Source organism: Micropterus salmoides, unplaced genomic scaffold (genome assembly GCF_014851395.1).
Source record: "Micropterus salmoides isolate LMB-PRFRI ecotype aquatic unplaced genomic scaffold, ASM1485139v1 Ms_hic_scaffold_4, whole genome shotgun sequence".
NCBI lineage: Eukaryota > Metazoa > Chordata > Actinopteri > Centrarchiformes > Centrarchidae > Micropterus > Micropterus salmoides.
The window spans coordinates 5,283,124-5,302,579 of NW_024043372.1; the positions used below are offsets into that span (position 1 = coordinate 5,283,124).

Sequence of the window (19,456 nt, forward strand, 5' to 3'; positions counted from 1 at the left end):
TAGTAGCTCAACAGTAAATTAATAGTTATTTAAAATGATTTTTTAGCAACACTTAAGCCTTATACAGCTAGTAAAATGGCTAGCTTGCTTAGCAGCAAACCCTTTACATTTTAATCTCTCACATTACAAACAATAAAACACAAACACAGAAATTAGTAGTAGGAAAGTGCATTTACAACAGCTGGATAAAAGATGCCTGTCGATATTTGGTTGGACTGACGCAGGTCTGACAAAAGTTTGGTTGCTATTTGACTGTACCAGCAGGGGTTGCAACTGGTGGCGGTTAGTTTGCAATGAACCTTTCAGAGCCTTTGAAACCAAAACTTTTGGGATTTACAGCCATATAAATATGGTGTTCTGTATCAGTGCAGTGAAAACGTCTACTAAAACAACATAAATGAGGTAATTGAATGTGGAGGGGTGGGGGCACATCAAAGTGAAGGACGGTAAATCCAAACGCAAAGTGCCTGTATAGAGTTTGCTCTGGAATAAACACACGCCCCTGTTTAAGTGTGTTTTGTCTCTGATGAAACTCTGATTAGAGTCATACATGTAAGCTGGAACGCCTGTTCCTGGAAGCATTACATCACATCAAGTAAAAAAATAAAATTACCCACTTCAGCTTCAATTGTTGCCTGAATTTCAGAGTTTAATATACAGAATATAGAGATCCAAACCTATTTTACTCATCAAACTTCCTCATAATCGACTAACCATGTAATAAAATGTGTTTTTGCAGTCAACCTTCTGCACATTGTCAACTCTGCTTAACATTTTCATTGGATCAGAGAGGTGAAGACATTTTGAAAGCAGTGAATGTTTATCACAAGACCTCTGAGAAAATTGAGTAATGGCAAAATAATGGTTTTCATCCAAACACACAATGAATGTGTGTGTGTGCTTGGACGAGCTTATCCCGGCTTTCTGCAGGTTGCAACAAGATAAATTTTAGACTTTTTAAGACCATTATAATTGCAATTTAAGACCTGTTTCACGGCAAAACAAGTAAGAAGGATATGAAGAAGAATAGGATTTGCAGGATTTCTTGCAAAGTAAATTAATTTATTCATATTCAGCTGAACATGACTACACAGAACTGTATGGCCGCAAGAGTAATGCATGTGTGTGCGTTTGCTGGTGTTTTTTATGGCAGCTTTATGATTTTCTGATTTCCCATGTGACTCTTGCGTCTTTAGACCCAAAGCTCCTTATCAGAGTGTTTTCTAAGGTGCAGCAGGCTTCAGATATTTTCAACACTAAAAACTCAAAGACATTTTTTATTTAAAACCCTTAAACTTGTTTCGATAAGTGCCTATCGACAACTAGCGTGTGCCAGTTGTCGATAGGCACATCCCAGATACTGAACCCCTGTCATTTCTTATGAGGCACATCCGGCGTGTGCTATGTGAACATCAATAGTGTTGCCCTTTAGATGGCGCATCAAAGTTGGACACATTCTACCTGCATCAGCTTACTGTGAGCTGAGATCAATGACTTATCAGGAAATAGTGTGGTGGTTCCAGCTTGGTGCAGCTGGAGAAAATGCATCTACGGCCACCGGACTCGGCGCCTGCAGCCATCTTGCTGCCGCGAGGTTTAAATGTCATGTGACGTTTTGCAGCGCTGCGAAAGTCGGACACAATTTCTAACCAGCATGGCTTATTTTAAGTCCAGCATGCATCACGTTAAGTCAGCACCACGCAGCGCTGCATGAAGTCAAACGCACCTGTTATCTTTTATCTTTAGGAATCATGGTGTTCATTTCTGCAGTAGAGCCCCAAGGAGGACTGAAGCTTCTCTGGAGACATTTATGCACCCAACAGGACTAAATGTTTGAGCTTTGAAGGCCCCACGGCCGTATACAACCCATCTATTTACGTTTGGCTATCCAATGTACAAAGTTTACTAATAATGTGTATTTTGTGTTGGCAGTGAAACTATGGACGGCTCTAAAGCTTTTTTGTTTATATTTGAATTTATAGCCTAACTTTTATTCACCAGCCTCCACCTCTCCTGTAATCTCCCAGATTGCCTCTGGGGAATCAGAAAAATTAGTTTTATCTTTTTTACATCATTATCTACTATTTACATAATTGGACCTAATGAAAGCTGAATAAAAGCACGTAGCACTAAATGGAGTGAATTAATGGCAGTAGCCTAAGCACTCGATGACAGGTTGAATAATCGTTACAAACACAAACGGCACGTACTGTATTACTCCAACAACACAAACACTCTCCAAAAGACGTCAGTGATGAAATATCAGTATCCATCTTGAGAACTGGCTTTCTGTATGTTTGATGTACTCTACTACAAGTAGTGATTGATTTTCACTCACTTGTATAAGCATGTCTTTGGCCGCCAGCATCAAATAAAATCACTTCGTACTGCTCTTACTCGTTATTAAATAACATAATATCCTTGTTTGACTTGGCCACCTGTTTTTGGCAGCAGAAAGAGAGTCTGTTAAATCGGGGATTCTTTATCCAGTTTGAAATTAAACGGAACAATTTAAAGCTGACTTCAAATTAAGCCCAAACGATTCAGAGATAACTTCAGAGGAGTTTTCAGCACTTCTAACTGAAACGCCATTTTTCATAGTTGCTAATATCATATTCTGCTAGAGCGTGACCTTCAACAAATCTTTACTTACAGAAAGTTTAATAAGTACAAATATTATCAGGTAACAACGGTGAGTGAGTGCTTTTCAGAGAAAACTGGACTGAAACATAGCAGCATTTCTTCTGGTCCAAACTGATAACTATATTTATGACTGTCTTGAAAGACTTAACAGGGAAACAGATAACCTATTTCTACTCATGGAGGCCAAACATATCAACAGTTACATGTGGGGAAACCAAACTCTGAAGTGCAACTTTTGAATCTGCTTTCAAAGTTACGATGGTAGGTTAATGGAGAGGGGCACAGTTTTTTAGATAACAATCACTGCATTGACCTAATTATTGTCTTAATTATTATTAATTCAATGTCTGCATTCACACACACACACACACACACACACACACAAACACACACACACACCATGGTTTGAATTACGGGGGGATTAACCCCCCTAGTTAAGGCTTGTAGTAGGCATGTGTAGTGAAATTGGGGATAAGTTATTAGAATTAGGAATCAGAGATGATAACGCAGACTGTATTTATGATTTTGGTTCTGGTTCTGTATTGTGTGGATCTGTTTTGAGCGGTCATGATAGTCTGCTCTTTTATGTCTGACTTGCTGGCAGTTTTACTCTAGAATACTTGGTGACCTCTGACTACAAAAGTTGTCGTGTGGTACGTAGCACCTGTGAACTGGTGCAATGAATTTGATTTATCATCATCTACAGACATAAGTAAGGATATTTTAAGCATTGTAAGATTTTAGCTCACTGAAGCACACACCTGTGCTGTACAGGCTTTTTTGCCCCCCCCTGTTGTCACTGTATAATTTGCACTCTGGCACACACACACACACACACAGAGCACATCATAAGCTAATCCATCAGATACGTTATGTACAAACAAACTGACCTTTCCTATCTCTGGCAAACAAACACAAGACACACATGCATACACAGATGTACTGTTCATAACCACAAATTTTGTTATGGGGCGGTTACACAGACTTACCCTATCCATGACCAAGACTTGCCTAACCCTAACCTTAACCACTGGACTGAAAATCAGCTTATCCCCTGTTGGGGACTTTTGTCCCCAGTTGGACAAGCCATCCCCAATCAACTGGTCTTTAGTTAGAAATGTGTCCCTGAAGGTAGACCCCCCGCTCCCCCCCCCACACACACACATGGCAGGCAGCTCTCAGGGCAGTAATGGGAAAGTTGCTGACTGTGGGTTTGTTTCTGTTCCAGCTGTTCTGCTGACAGCAGCGTTTCTCTGGGAAAAGCTCATTGACAAATGAACCCAGCAAATATGGACATCCAAAGGGAATCAGCTGATTAGAGAGGGTCGCAGTGTGTGTTGTGTTTGTTTCCCAACATGTGTCTAATAAATAATACATCAGTTAATCAGACAATACTCTAATGTTTTATGAATGTTATGCAAACATTCTGTATATTGTGTTGCCTCACAGTCATTGTATTAGAGGGAGAACGAGAGTGAGAGAAAGACTACATAACAGTGTTTTACTTTGTTTTTGTAAATGCATGTAATCATGGGCTCTCATTGTGCAATAGATCAGCTGATTAGAAGTGTGTGCGTGTGTTTATATAATGTATCTCAGTATCTGGGTTTACTTAAGTGCTATTAAAAGGTCTGAAAGATTTTGGAGAGATCAGTGAGATGAAAAGCAGCTACACAGAACAACATGGAGAAATTATCAGCTATTATGTTATGGATTTGTTCATGAACTCACAGTGCTCAACTACAGACACACACACACACGCACACACACACACACACACACAAAAAGAGGTGAGAAACTGAGCATTAGTTGGCTGGGAGTCCAACTCTGACCGCAATTTGTAAAAGTGAATTTAACTGTAAATTTCTCTGCAACAAGTTCATCTAGACGGTGACACAGAATGAGAGTGTATGTGTGTGTGTGTGTTCGATGTGAAGCAGCTGGTGTAGAGACAGATGAAGAGGCTGTGGTTGATGTGATGTCCTGCAGTAAAGTGCTGCTATCGCTGTCTGTCTGACAAACTGATAGAGAGCGAGAACGCCCCCCCCCCCCCCCACACACACATACACACACTTTACCCTAATCTCTTCCTCCATTTGTTCAGTTGTCCAAAAGTATATGGACAACTGAACAAAACCATGACTGGAAAACGTCACATCCCAAAACAGTGTCCACCATTTAAATGCTGCTTTATCAACCTCCTCTCTCCTGGTTTCAGTCTTTCCCTCCAGATGTTGGAACCAGCTGCAGAGATTTGCTCCCATTCAGACACCAGAGCATCAGTGTGTTCCAGTTCACCCCAAAGGTGCTGGATAGGGTTGAGATCAGGGCTCTGTGCAGTGCAGTCAAGTTCTTCCACAGCAAACTAGGTAAATCATTTCTTTAGATGGAGTTGGCTTTGTCCACAGGGGCATTGTTGAAACAGGAAACGGACAAACACAAACTGTTAAACAGTTTTTCTCTGTGTGTGTGTCTGTCCTCCCTCTCGCTTCTTAATTTCTGTCTTATATTTCCTCTCACCTCCCCTCCATTTATCTAAGCTAAATTGCACCCTCTTTGTTCCTCTCTGTTGCGCTTGCTTTGCTCCACTGTATTTATGTGATTTATGGGTTAACAGGCGACTTGTCTGGAAGTGTTGAACTATGTCTTCCTCTCTGTTTCATCCTCCTCTGTTCGTTTCTCTTGCCTGTCTCTCTGTCCCATTCACACACTCCCACTCACGTATCTGTTAACTACTTTTTTTATACCCCCTCCTCCTTTCATTTACTTGTCTTACTTTCCCTTGTGCAACTCTAATGTTACATCGAATCCAAAAAATTTCAATCAAGCATCTTGAATTTACTGTAACTGCCTTCTGATTTCCCAAAGCACTCCATGCAAAATAATAAGTCACAATGATACACTGGAGCTACACTGTAGACAACAAGATTTCAGTTTTGTATATTGTCCCTAAATAAATGTCAATTTCTGATCCAGATGTCAACACCGATTGATGATTTAAATGTTAGAACTCACAAAAATAGAGCCCATTTTAGAAGCATTTTTATATTATATGACTTGTGATTGTTGTTATTTTTTGTGTTTTAACAAGTTGTCAGAAATTTCAATTCCTTCTTCAGTTGTTTTCTTTGGACAGGAAACACACATTTGAGGTGGTAGAATATTCTTTTCTTCTATTAAGAAAAACAGTTTCAACAGATGTTTAAGTAATCTTAAAGGATAGTTTCAGGATTTTAAAACCTGGGCCCTCCACCATTATCATCTTGTAGGTACAGAACGTTTTGGAATCTGTGCAGTAGCAGATAGCAACTGTGAACCAGCTACAGTAGCTGCAACTTAATACTTGTGAGAGGCGAGTTGGTGCAGGAAGACGTTGGTGGAAACCTGAGACAAACTCCTCTCTCCAGCTCTGACACACTCTTCCACCATCGTCCTCCTTTCAGAGCAAGAACTGTCTTTGAGCAAGACTTTTTTTCCTGATCATAAACAAGGGGTGTCAATGGGAGTCACTTGTAGGGATCCTTTCCATGATGTTGTCAGACACCTGTATAACAGAGTGAGTCGGTGGCAAAAAGAAGCACTTTTTGTGGATGTAATTTTGACGGACGCAATTGCCCTAAAGCAATACGCTGCAGCTGTTGCTGGATTCCACATCTTTTTATACCTACTAGCCAATTCAACCTAAAATACCAAAAAATCGCTTTACAATCTCTCCTATGTATGATTTAAAAGCCTATTTTATCTGCAAGGAAAACTAATTGGCTAAACAGGTAAAGATGTGACTCTTTCTACTAATACTTAAAGTGAATTGCAAATATTCTTCCTTTCTTTCTTTCTTTCTCAGCTTGTTTGAAGTGTGTCTCCAGCAGCCAGTCAGATTCAGAGAATTGATAACAGTCCAGTAATCAGCTGCAGTGATACAGAAAGCCGACCTGGCTCCCACTAAAAAGAAACTCCCGTAAACCTGTGTGTTTCTTTTTAAAAAATCCTTTTCCACTTTACTGGGCAGTTAAATCATTCAGCAACCAGGGCTGATGTGGCCACATGTGGTCAGAAAGCAGCTGTTGCCCATGAATACATGACATGAAATGTTCTGAACAGCGACACTGGAAAGTGGGGTGAACAGGGGAGTTGTTATAAAGAGGGGGAGACATGATGAGCAGTCTCTCCTTACTCTAACCCTTTGCAGCTAGTTGTTCACATTAAAAGTGACAAATGAAAAAAGAGGAACCCTCTGACAAGCAGTTCTGAAGAAGCCTCCTGGCACCTTACTCAACAAACACACAAGCACTTTAATTTGTCAATCACGGGTTTTGTATATATTTTATTTCAAAATGTTTAATTTAAGGATAGGCCCCTTGAGATGTAGCATCTTATTTTGAAGGGGGTGTTTGTGGATATATTTGCCAAACCATACTGGATTAAAGTAGGCTTTACAAATGTGCTGCCAAGAGACTCAGAAGTCAACATATAAACGGTGTTGTCCATGGCGCTGGTAGGAAAAACAAAATCAACCAGACTCGCCTGAAAAAATAGTGACACAGTAACCACACACTTACAACAGGAACAAAACAAAATTCATAATTATCGAATTTCTGCAGCGAGAACATCACTTTTGGGGAATGTGGCGAGAAAAGGCAAGATTCATTTAGTAGGAATAACTACATAACCATGTATGGACTTCTGCATCGGTCTGCAGGCTAACATGTGCGTTTTTCTGAATGATGCCTGTCTTAGTCACATTCACAGGAAAAGATACAGCACCCACAGACACACAAGCAGAAACATACACTCCCCCACTCATGACCACAGCCACTTCCCCTGTGATTTCATTTCCTGCAATAGTACTGCTTTATATGTTTTTAATTTCTATTTTTATAGCTTTCTTGTGTTGTGCAATTCAGTGTACTTTATTTTTATCTCATAAAATGAAATGAAATTAAACACCAAACAAAAGCAAAAAAATCCTATGACGTCTTTTGTTTTGAGGTTGTGTTTTTTCAGGTCATCATATTGCTCTATACTTTGGTCAATGTTACAAATGGTAAACCACTTTAAAACTGCAGTGTTTAAGAGAAGCACACGGCTGTGAGACTGTGGCCTTTACATTGTAAGATTATAAACCTGCAGCTCCTCCGCCCGCACACAGCAGAGAAACCTTTTTATGAGACCCAAGCACACTCCCAACTCTCTACTGCATATCTCCTTGAAACACAATAAAACTGCCTGCTGCGGTAAAACCCTTCCCAACACTCCCCCCAGTCCTCAATAATCATTCCTAACCATTCCCAAAAGGGGAATAAACTCAGAGTGAATCTCAGAGAAGCCGAATTATAAATGGTTATTCCAGACTTCAGGGAGCTGTGAATGTACCGATGTGAACATCACAAGAGAAGAAGAAGAGGTTCAAGAACACTGAATTTGGATAAAATGTTTGTTTACAATCTGTCGGATCATTTGAGTGTGCAAGTTTCTTTCCCCATCATTAAGTCAACATATATCAACATTATGTTACATAACTAAAACTACAAAGCACAAGTCAAGCAAATACTTTGATGAGCCACCAGAACTTTTACATTTTTCCTGAGAAATTCTTCCTAGGGAAAGAAGTAATAGTTAACAAGAAAGTGCAATCAAGAGAGAATTGTAAGGGGATAGAAGAAGAAGGGCACAGGAAGTCCATGTTAGATGTTAGTGGTTAGAGGTGTTATAAGAGGAAGTGTTCTCTGAAGAGATTAGTTTTCAAGAGCTTCTTAAAGTTAGAGAGGGACACCCCTGCTCTGATGGCATGTGGTAGCTCGTTCCACCATCATGGTGTCACAGATGAGACTAGGAACTGGGATTGCTTTGCGTGAAGGGATGGCAGAGCCAGGCAATATTCGTTGGTGGAGCGCAATGTCCAAGAAGGAACGTAGGCTTGTATTATGGAGTTTAGGTAAATGGGTGCAGACCCAGTAGTCACTCTGTATGCAGCATTAGTGACTTGAATTTGATTCGAGAGGCCATGGGTAGCCAGAGTTTTGGTGTGACAGGAGTCCTTTTGGGCTGATCAAAAACCAGACACGCTGCTGTGTTCTGAACCATTTGTAGGGGTTTCACCGCGCAATCTGGAAGACCTGCTAGGAGGGCATTGCAATAGTAGAGGCGAGAGATAACCATGGCCTGTACCAGAAGCTGGTTGGCATACTGAGTAAGGCAGGGTCTGATTTTTCACATGTTGAATAGAGCAAAACAGCACAACCGAGAGATAGCAGCAACATGATCTGAAAAGGACAGCTGGTCATCAATTACTACACCCAAGTTTCTCACCACCCCGGGTGGGAGTGATGGTTGAGGAGTCAATTTGTACTTTGATGTTATGGTGGATAGATTGCTTGGCTGGATTGAGTTCAGTCTTAGAGAGGTTTAGTTGAAGGTGGGAAGCCTTAATCCATGCGGATATGTCTGATAGACAGTCTGTGATCCGCGCCGAGATGGTGGGTTTGTCTGGCGTGAAGGATAGGTAGAGTTGCGTGTCGTCTGCGTAGCAGTGGTAAGAGAAGCCATGCGAGCTTAAAACCAGACCGATATGGATCTAGGAGGTCATTCCGTGAGAACAATTCTGAGACCTGTTTGAAGACTACCGGTTCGATAGCTTTGGATAGAAATGGTAGAAGTGAAATTGGACGATAGTTCTCGACTTGAGGAGGGTCGAGGGAGGGCCTTTTGTGCCATTTCCCAAGGAGAGATGGAGATGGAGAGACATGTATAAGGACTACTACATAGTAGGTCTTCTTGTGCCGTGTTCACAGAGAGGGAGCTGACCGGAACATAAGTAGAGTGGTTGATTTTGATTGATTTTGAGAATTGGCAAATTACAGTGCCTTGCAAAAGTATTCACCCCCTTTGACTTTTTACCCATTTTACCATGTTACATTACAACCTTTAGTTCAATGTTTTTTAAATTTGAATTTTATGTGATGGATCAGAACACAATAGTCTAAGTTGGTGAAGTGGAATGAGAAAAATATATACATAAAACTATACATAAAAAACTGAAAATTGGCATGTGCATATTATTCACTCCCTTTGTTATGAAACCCATAAAACTGCTCTGTTGCAACCAATTACCTTCAGAAGTCACATAATTAGTGAAATGATGTCCACTTGTGTGCAATCCAAGTGTCACATGATCTGTCAGTACATATACACACAAACACAGTGTTATATTTTTGAAAGGCCCCAGAGGCTGCAACACCTAAGCAAGAGGCACCACTAACCAAACACTGCCATGAGGACCAAGGAACTCTCCAAACAAGTAAGGCACAATGTTGTAGAGAAGTACAAGTCAGGGTTAGGTTATAAAAAAAATATCCAATTCTTTGATGATGCCCAGGAGACCCATCAAATATATCATAACCAAATGGAAAGACTATGGCACAACAGCAAACCTGCCAAGAGACGGCCGCTCACCAAACGTTACAGACCTGGCAAGGAGGGCATTAATCAGAGAGAGACCTAAGATAACCATGGAGGAGCGGCAGAGTTCACAGCAGAGACTGGAAAATCTGTACATAGGACGACAATAAGCTGTATGCTCCATAGAGTTGGGCTTTATGGTGAAGCCAGAAGAAAGCCATTACTTTCAGCAAAAAACAAAATGGTAAGTTTTGAGTTGTGGCATGGCATGTGGGAGACTCCCAAAATGTATGGAGGAAAGTGCTCTGGTCTGATGAGACTAAAATTGAACTTTGTCTGGCGCAAACCCAAAACATCACATCTCCCAAAGAACACCATCCCCGCAGTGAAACATGGTGGTGGCAGCATCATGCTGTGGGGATGGTTTATAGCAGCCGGGACTGGGAAACTGGTCAGAGTGGGAAAGATTGATGGTGCAAAATACAGGGATATTCTTGAGCAAAATCTGTACAATTCTGTGCATGATTTGAGACTAGGAGGTTCACACTCCAGCAAGACAATGACCCCAAACACACTGCTAAAGCAACACTTGGCCTAGTCAAAGAGGAATGGGCAAAAATCCCATAGGTAAGATGTGGCAAGCTCATAGAGACTTATCCAAAGGTGGCTCTACAAAGTATTGACTTTAGGGCGGTGAATAGTTACGCACATTGACTTTTTCTGTTATTTTGTCCTATTTGTTGTTTGCTTCACAATAAAAGAAAACAAACATCTTCAAAGTTGTGGGCATGTTCTGTAAAATTGAATGATGCAAATTCTCAAACAATCCATGTTAATTCCAGGTTGTGAGGCAACCAAACACGAAAAATGCCATAATACTTTTGCAAGGCACTGTATAGCCACCACTTTGCCTGTGAAGAAGACGGCAGACAGGTTTGTGGGTGGTGGAGGAGGGTTTAGTAGCATTTTCCTTGAGTCAGTGGCACTGCTAATTCTGTCAATATAGAACGCAGTTTTGGCAGCACTGATGCTGGTTAAGAAGCAGGATAGGAGCATTTGGTAGCCCTTAAGGTCGGCAGGGTATTTGGTTTTTAGCCATTTTCTTTCAGCGGCTTTGAGATGAGTGCGCAGTCTTCGGATGGTAACAGTTAGCCACAGGTGGGACTGGTTCGGGCGAGCAGGCTTGGTGGATAGAGGACGCAGGCTATCCAGGCACGAGATCAGTGTAGAGCATTGTTAATTTAAGTTCAGCTCAGTTTTCCTGGTTTTTGCATTGCAATGCACTTTTAATGACGTATTTAAATTCCATTTGCAGGTGAATAAGAGCTGAATGTTGGCAGACTGAAGGAGGCTGTAGCAAATAATGGCTGTTATTAGTGCTGTCAGTGGGGTCTGCTTAGATCTGTTTGATGTGTGGCTGTAAAGGATGATGGAGCACATACACCTGGTGTTTCTCCAGACTGAGCTTAAGTATCTGCAAATACTGTCATTGCAGTTTGCCTGATTGGTATAGGGAAGCAGAGGGTTAAATTTTGAATAAAGTTAAAACGTGTGGGTTCACACATACAGACTCTGAAGCTGGGAGAGCGATCTGATGCTATTCATTTTAAAGGCCCAGGGCAGACACAGCACTTAAGCCTCAGTCTTTATGCAGTTTTTACAGTTACTACCGAGGTATTTGGCACTCAATTAGTGTGATGAACTTTGTTTTATCAGTGCTTGTTATCATGCATCATTAAACGACAAGTTGCGACACGGCATTTTAATGGCATGACTGGTAGATGATTCACTCTCATCTGTGATATTGTACTGCTTTCTACTTTTAGGAATACTTTCTAGTCAACTAATTTATTTCCCATTCAGTTATATTTATACTGTTTTACTTGTGATCAGTTTAAGCAAACTTTTGGTAGGCTGATAAAATGCACTTATCGACAGGACTCGGCTGCTTCACTGTGGTTAATTATGCTAGCTCGATAGCTAACACCAGAGACATTTTTCTAACCCCCACAATCTTTATAATGATAAATATGCCCTTTGTTTTCTTAGACACCACATATTGAATTGGAAAAAGGTGAAAAGAGGGATGTAGCTAGCATAAATGACAATGTGTCATGTTAAGTGTGGCTACTCACCAAAATGTATTTTCAGCAAATCCAGCCCACTCTGACAGGTATCAGACGTCTGATAGTCCTGCCTGTCACAGAGAGCTTTGGTCAAGAGAGTTTTTGTGGTCTCGTTGAAGATATAGCTCTCTCTCCTCTCCTACTCTCTCTTTATTTATTTCTTAACCCAACCTGTTGAGGCAAGTGGCTGCCCACCCTGAGTCTATGTTCCTCTTGAGTTGTTTCCTGTTAGAGGGAATTTTTCCTTACCATTCTCGCCATGTACTTGCTTGTTGAGGAAATGAATAAATACATAATAAATGCTCCACTACGTTCACCAGCTAGTTTAACTGTGTCCATCTGAACTGCTGTACCAGTGTTAGGCAGTCAGTGCACAGTGGGTTCATCTGAGCTTTTTGGCGACAACCAATAAGTAAAGGTGACTTTAAACTAGAACAATGAGCTGAAGAGCTGGGTGATCATTCTCAACATGAGTGGACCCCTTTCAAATAATTTTATCAGAGTTCAGATTTATTTTTCATATAAAAAGCAATGTCAGTGTTATGAACATAATCGTATCTTATGTTTTGACCCCATGCTTCCATTTCCTGTTTGGGCTAAAAAAAAAGTTATGGATCCTGACTAAAATATTTGGAAATGATTGGCATACATTTTCACATTTTCTTTATCTTCATCTTTCCTTTAGTTGAGAAGCCCTTGTTAAACTTTTCAACAACATTCGACACAAACACTCTTTTCACTCTGCTGAGAAGTGAGTGCTGATGCTCTGATGTAAGTTTATAAAAGATTTTGCCCAATATAGTTAAATTATAATGAAAACATTAACCAACTACATTTGTGTGTCATAAACATGCCTTCAACTCATAATGAGGCACATATGAAATGGTTTAAATGTCAGTCTGCACTCAACTGACACTTGACATCAAGCTGTGAGTTTAGTTCTATTATTTTACACTCCAGGTACAAACTCCAACAGCAGAGCTTCAATTTAAAATCCAGTTCTTCTTATTCCATCAGATGCTTCAAAGTCTTTGTCTCTCTGCAGAAGGTTATCATCAAAATAACCTTTGTGCACATCAAAGCATTGTATCGTAGCAGCAGCGGCTGATAGCCGTGCTGTGATCTGACCACAGTGGCTTTCCTGTCTCCCTCTCAGTCTCTCAGGCACAGGTCCATTTGAAGTCAGTCATTTGGCAGAAAACTAAACAAGCCCCCTGTTAACTACCTCATTTACTGCTGTTTACAGGCCAACTGCCTCGAAAACCACCAAACCGCTGCAGAGGCCTAGCTGCCCCATGAAACCCAAGAATGACTAACTTTAGAAAAACAGCTTTATACTTTGAACTGGACTCACTGCTGCTGGCAATGAAATATATTGTGTATTACTTCACCGAAGAGTTTGATTGTTCATATTTAAGCTAAAGAGTAGTAATGTCGGATTCAAGGTGTGGACTTGAGTCAGACTCAAGTCACCAATATGATGATTTTACTCGACTTGACAAAATCAAAAAAGATTTGCAACTTAACTCAACTGACTTCACTTGGACTTGAGCTTTTTGACTTGAACTGTCTTGATATCCTTCCCAATCCTAAATGATGTAAAAAAAAAAAAAAAAAACGGTGTGCAGCGCATCAACACTTCATTTAATTCATGAAATGATGACATTTAATATTGAAAAAGCACCTCTGCCTTTTTTGTGGACAAGTTAATGCTTTATTAAATAAAGTTATTTTCATTAAACCCTGCTCAAATTATAAAATGGTATTAAATTTGGTGAAGAGCGTTTAGGACTTGAGACTTACTTGTTACTTGTAAAACAATGACTTGGTCCCACCTCTTAAATATGGTCGCCCGGGGTGCCCCTGTGAGCATATTAGCATGTTGATGCATGAACAGTCTCAAAGAGCAATTTACATGGCTGTAGACTTGCATGGCAAAATGCAGCACATTTACCTGATGTTCTCAGTGATCTGCTACTGAGAAATGGTGCTTAGGTTTGTCAGATCCCAGCTGTTCAGTTCACATTGTCACGGCAGTCCAAAAACAATGAGGTGAAACAACATGACAAACGCCAAGCCAGATGCTCCATCATCGGTGCTGTAGTTTGAACCTGACCAAAGTTAAGGACTCCGGCTTTACAATCTGATTTGTGACTTCCTGAGCTGTAAGAGAGAACATTCGCCACCAGTGAACACATGAGAAACGCAAATATTGAGGAGGATTTTAACAAATGGAGTGAATCAACTGGGTCTCAGTTTGGGGGTTGGGGAACGGGAAACTTTCTTGCAGCCAGACAGTCGACACAAGACAGCTGTGTTTCTGTCGAAAACCTTCGCTTTGTGCAATCGTGCAAAAACGTCACTTTCATCATCTTAAAACATTTGTTGTGCAGTCCACGAGGAAACACAGATGTTACGGGCACAAATACTGCGTATGCATTTAGCCTTGGTTTGTAACTAATAAGAGCTGAAACAATTACTCAATTAAATAATCATTCAACAGAAAATTGATCAGCAATTGGTAATTTATTAATAGTTTTAGAATTTAGCATACTGCCAAACATTCTCTGGCTCCAACTTCACAAATGTGAGGGTTTGCCTGAACGTCTTTCATTACAGTAAACTATATATTTTGTTTTTTTTTCATTGTTGGTCGGACAAAACAAGCAATTTGATTATGCCACCTTGGGGTTTGGGGTGTAATGTGCATGTTCACTTTTTTCACATTTTACTGACAAAAGCTCAATAGATTAATCAAGAAATTAATAGGCAGACTTATCACTGATAAACATAAATCACTGGCTGCAGCTCTACAACAAACATACTGCATATACTGTAAATGCTTATGAAACAGCTAATATTAGCCGTTAGCTGTGTCTTATACCTGTTTATACTGTTTATATTACATTTATTGTTGTAATTTGTAATTGATGCTACATTAGTGACCATGCCTCCTTTGAAAAGGAGATTTTAATATCAGTTAAACTTTTACCTGGTTAAATACAAGAAGGTTCAAATATATCTCACATAGTCTCTAACAGCAACATCAGACATTCTGAGGATGTGGAACCAAATTACACAACTTTTCTAGTATAGGCACAATGTCATACCAAAGCAAGATGACATCATAACGTACCTTAAACTGTCTGATGCTTTGCTAGTCTTACTTTTTGCAGTGAGGACAAACATAAAAGAGAGAAAAGGAGGGACAGAGAAACTGGGACGAAGATAGCTAAGCAAAGAAAGGGGAGACATAGTTATCTTTTATCTGAATTAAATTAAAGCTCTGATGAGAGGACTTTAACAAATGTGTGGACCGATGGAGTCAGAGAGTGATTAGATACTGAACCCCGCCTGAAGCCTGAAGGTGAAAGGTCGGCTCTCTGTCTCCTGTCGGGGCGCTGCAGACCTCAGCTCTGGACTTGACCCGCGTCTCCTTGGAGGTTTTAACGGTGTGGGTGGTAAACACATCAGCAAGCACGCACTCATGCATGCAGGCACTTACATACACAGTAATATCACACATGCACTCACACACATACTGACACTCCTGGTTTAATCCCGTGAAGCACTTCTCTGAATTTACGCTCTCTGCAGATTAAAATCTTTCTAGTAAGTAATTCAATCCCTCCTTCAGACACTCGGCCACACAGAGCAGGGCAGAAGAAAGAAATCAACTCTGGTGGGCAGCAGAAATAATGAAATTCTTACTTGCTCCATTTACACTGGAATGTGTCTTAAACCCTGTAATGAATCAATCACAATCTGAGTTGAGGTGCATCAAAATGTTCATACGAGAAGCAGAGCTGTAGAGTTTGATCCTGTGTGCAGCGTTTAAGAGGAGTAACGCAATTAATCGTTTGATTTATAAGATGATGCCTAACCAATGGTCAAAACCCCAAAGATAAAAAGTTTACTCGCACAAAATACAAAGAAAAGATGCAAGAAAAGAAGCAAATCCTTAAAATTGAGAGTGTGGAACGAGGGAACGTTTGAAGTTTAAAAAAGTGACAGAAAGCAAACAATCTGAGAACAAACAAGAATGAATGAGAAAGTGGGGGAGAGGCAGTGGAAAGAACAAAGACAGTAAAGGAGAGAAATAAAACTTTCGACTTTTGTTTGTTTCATGGCAAAGCAGAAATAAATAACCATCAGACACTCAGCAGATCATCTACTGTGGAGTTTTCAGTCTCATTTCCTCCTCTGCATGTCTCCTTTTCATTCATCCATTACATCAAACTCAAACATCCGAATCAGGCAACAGTAAACACAAGAAACAACAGGATGACTGTGTTATTGCATTCTCATGTGTAAAAATTGCTTTTTAATCCACCATGGGTCTAATTTGACGAATCATTTAGATGTTCCTACAACTTTTTGGTTGAAAAAAGGGGCGTAATGTCACAAATGTGTGCTTCGGTCTTCACTTTTCAGGATACCATCCTGCTTGAAGTTTTTGTTTCTTTTCTAAACATCACCTACAATACATGTCAAGTTTCTGAAGGCCGTGATGAATAAACCCAACAGTTAGAAAGCTAAATAAATCTGCTGTTCACTCAGCATTCCTTCTGCAAGAATTATGATTCATTAAAGGCTCTGACGTCTCAAACAGAAGCATTATTCATACAGCTATCATTCATCTGTTTAAATTATTCTAATGATGATGAATAGGGACTCCCTACACACACACACATTTCTTTAAAGAAATGTTTTCTTTTACTAATCTGATTTCATGGATCAACATCACCTGCTGCACCCAAATCACTTCAATCTGTTCATCAGCAGGAGTTTGGTTTAACTATGAGGAGATGACAGAGGTGCTGCAACAACTGGAAAACCCGGGAAGACAATGTGTGGTCTGTATTTATTATATAGGCTACTGTTTTAGTCCTCATCATACATCTACCTTTGATCACCACTGCTGAGCACAAATAATGTGTCTCAACTGATTGGTGTTTATTCAGTTGGAGATGACAGCCCAGCAAGTGAAGAAAGGGTTTATGTTAATATCATGGGTAAAGGGCTGTCAATCACTCATACAGCACAGCCATCTTTAAAAGCTGCCTGTCAAAACGTTGGATATGAGGCTCCTTTCATTTTGTATTATTTCAAGAAATGTGGTTCCGGTAAGAATGGACCAAATATAACACAGATCGTGTCAACCTTTCTACTCGCTTCCTGAACTAATGTGATAAATTATATTTTTGTTATTACTTTCATAGAGGGCAGATTTTTACAGATGGATATATTGGTGTGTGGATTGGTCCTCTGCTTTGGTCCAGACTGAAATAGCTATACAGCTGTTGGATAAATTGCCATGAAATGTTGGACCTGATACCTCCTGTAGCGCTGATGGCAGGTCAGAGTTTTTTCTCATCCAAGATGGATTGGGATGAAATGTTATACAGATGTGTACAGATGAATTTATTTTCCATCTACCACTTTACGTTGATTTAGGACTTGAAAAGCCAATGACGTTCCTCTCAGCCTCAGCTAAATACCACCATTTTAGCATTGTCACTGTGAGTGTTAGCATGCTGATGTTAGCATTTCAACACATTCTCATCTCAATGCGTCATAACTGACGCTTTCAGACAGCGTGACAAAGCGTAAGGATTTTACGCTAAAGGTACCCTTCAGCGTCCGTATGAAACACCCCTGTTTCCTACGTTGCAATAACACTGCGCAGCTGTAGGGTTAGCCGGTCGACATGCATACATTCAGTGACTTAGGTTTAGGTACTAACATTTCTGATGGTTGTGGTAAGGGTAGGGGCTTCGGGGGGCTGTCAACACCTTTATCACGAACGTAGCTAGCTAGGGTTAGGGTTCCGGAAGCGTCAAAAGGTACCCTTTAGCATCAAATAACTACGCTTTGAGATGAGAACGGGCTCCAACACGTTCTCATCTCAATGCCCTGCTGTGTCTACGTACAGCGTCACAGAGCTGCTAGCATGGCTGTAGACTCTTGTCTGAAGTTGTAGGCAGCAGCAATGTTTCCATTTAACATTTTTTATGCACATTTTGAAGTATCACATTAGAAAAGTTTGATGGAAACGGCAAAATTCAAAAACTTTTAAGGCTTGCTCAAGGAGGTTTTTGTCTTTCTAAGTTCTGAGGTAGCAAATATGTCACTCACGACTGATCAGCTGTTTCTGCTGTCGGTGTCTTGCCGGATATCCCCATAACGCGCGGAGACATGGCTGGTAGCAGTTTGCCCACTGGAAACACATTCCTGAGGATCTCTCTCCGTTTTTCTGAGATCAATGGTCCTCAGGTCCATGCGACTGGTTTTGTTTCCGGTTTGCAACCCGTGCTACTTGTTTATTACAGCCATGTGTAACGTTAACTTCTGACGTAACTGCGTTTGCTGTACCTCGGTATATTTGCTCCAAAGCAGCTGATGGAAATGCTTTTCGCATTTATTTATTACTTATTACTTTTTTGCGACATTTCAAAAGTTTGCTTAAAATTTGCTTCATAATCAGATGGAAACATGGCTAGTGTAAAGGCTTTTATATTCATTTTATCTGACGCTTTTATCCAAAGCGACTTACAATTGTTATATGTGTCAGAGGTTACACGCTTCTGGGGCAATAAGGGGTTAAATTTCTTGCTCAGAGACTCAGTGGTAGATGTCGCAGGGGGAATCAAACCTGGTTCTCCCACACCAAATGCACCTGTCTTATCCACTGTTCCAGTGTCACCCTGTGAGTTTTAATGGCTATAAACTCACACTTGATCCTTCATATCATGACAAAGTGGTACATTTTTCATGGCAGCATATCAATTACTTTGTACAGTACGAATTATCTGCAGTACTTCTGCAGGATAAATGAGAGGTAATGGGGTAAAAAGGTTTTACAATGGCTCTCACTACACACCGTGGAGTCACAGTGCCAGTGAAACCACAGATGGAGGAATTATAGTTTGTTAGGACAACAGGAGGGAAAGCACTGACTGATTGAAACCAGCTGCCACTCATCCAGAGTCATAACCCCAAACTTTGATCTCTATCCTACAGATGACCGAGCAAGAAAATTTAGCTTGTTACAGTCTAAAATAACAATGTTTTAATCTTCACTGCAAACACAGCTGCTGAAGCTACATGTGTGTTAAATCCTGAGTCACAGTGCTGGTCGGCGTTCAACACACATTTCCTTATTGTTTTGTTTCTCCAGGTCTATTGAGGGGTTAAACGGTCCAGGACAGGGCATTCTTCAACAGCATTTGACAACACACATGTGATTGCCATTTTAATACTCCAATGCACTCTTGTTTTATGTTTTA

General features: G+C 40.4%; 1 protein-coding gene across 1 annotated transcript in view; it reads right to left on the reverse strand.

Annotated features, from left to right (window-relative positions):
• angpt4 (angiopoietin 4) overlaps positions 1-19,456 on the reverse strand; it is a 62,358-nt gene that overhangs the window by 41,576 nt on the left and 1,326 nt on the right. The gene's annotated exons all lie outside the window — the stretch shown is intronic.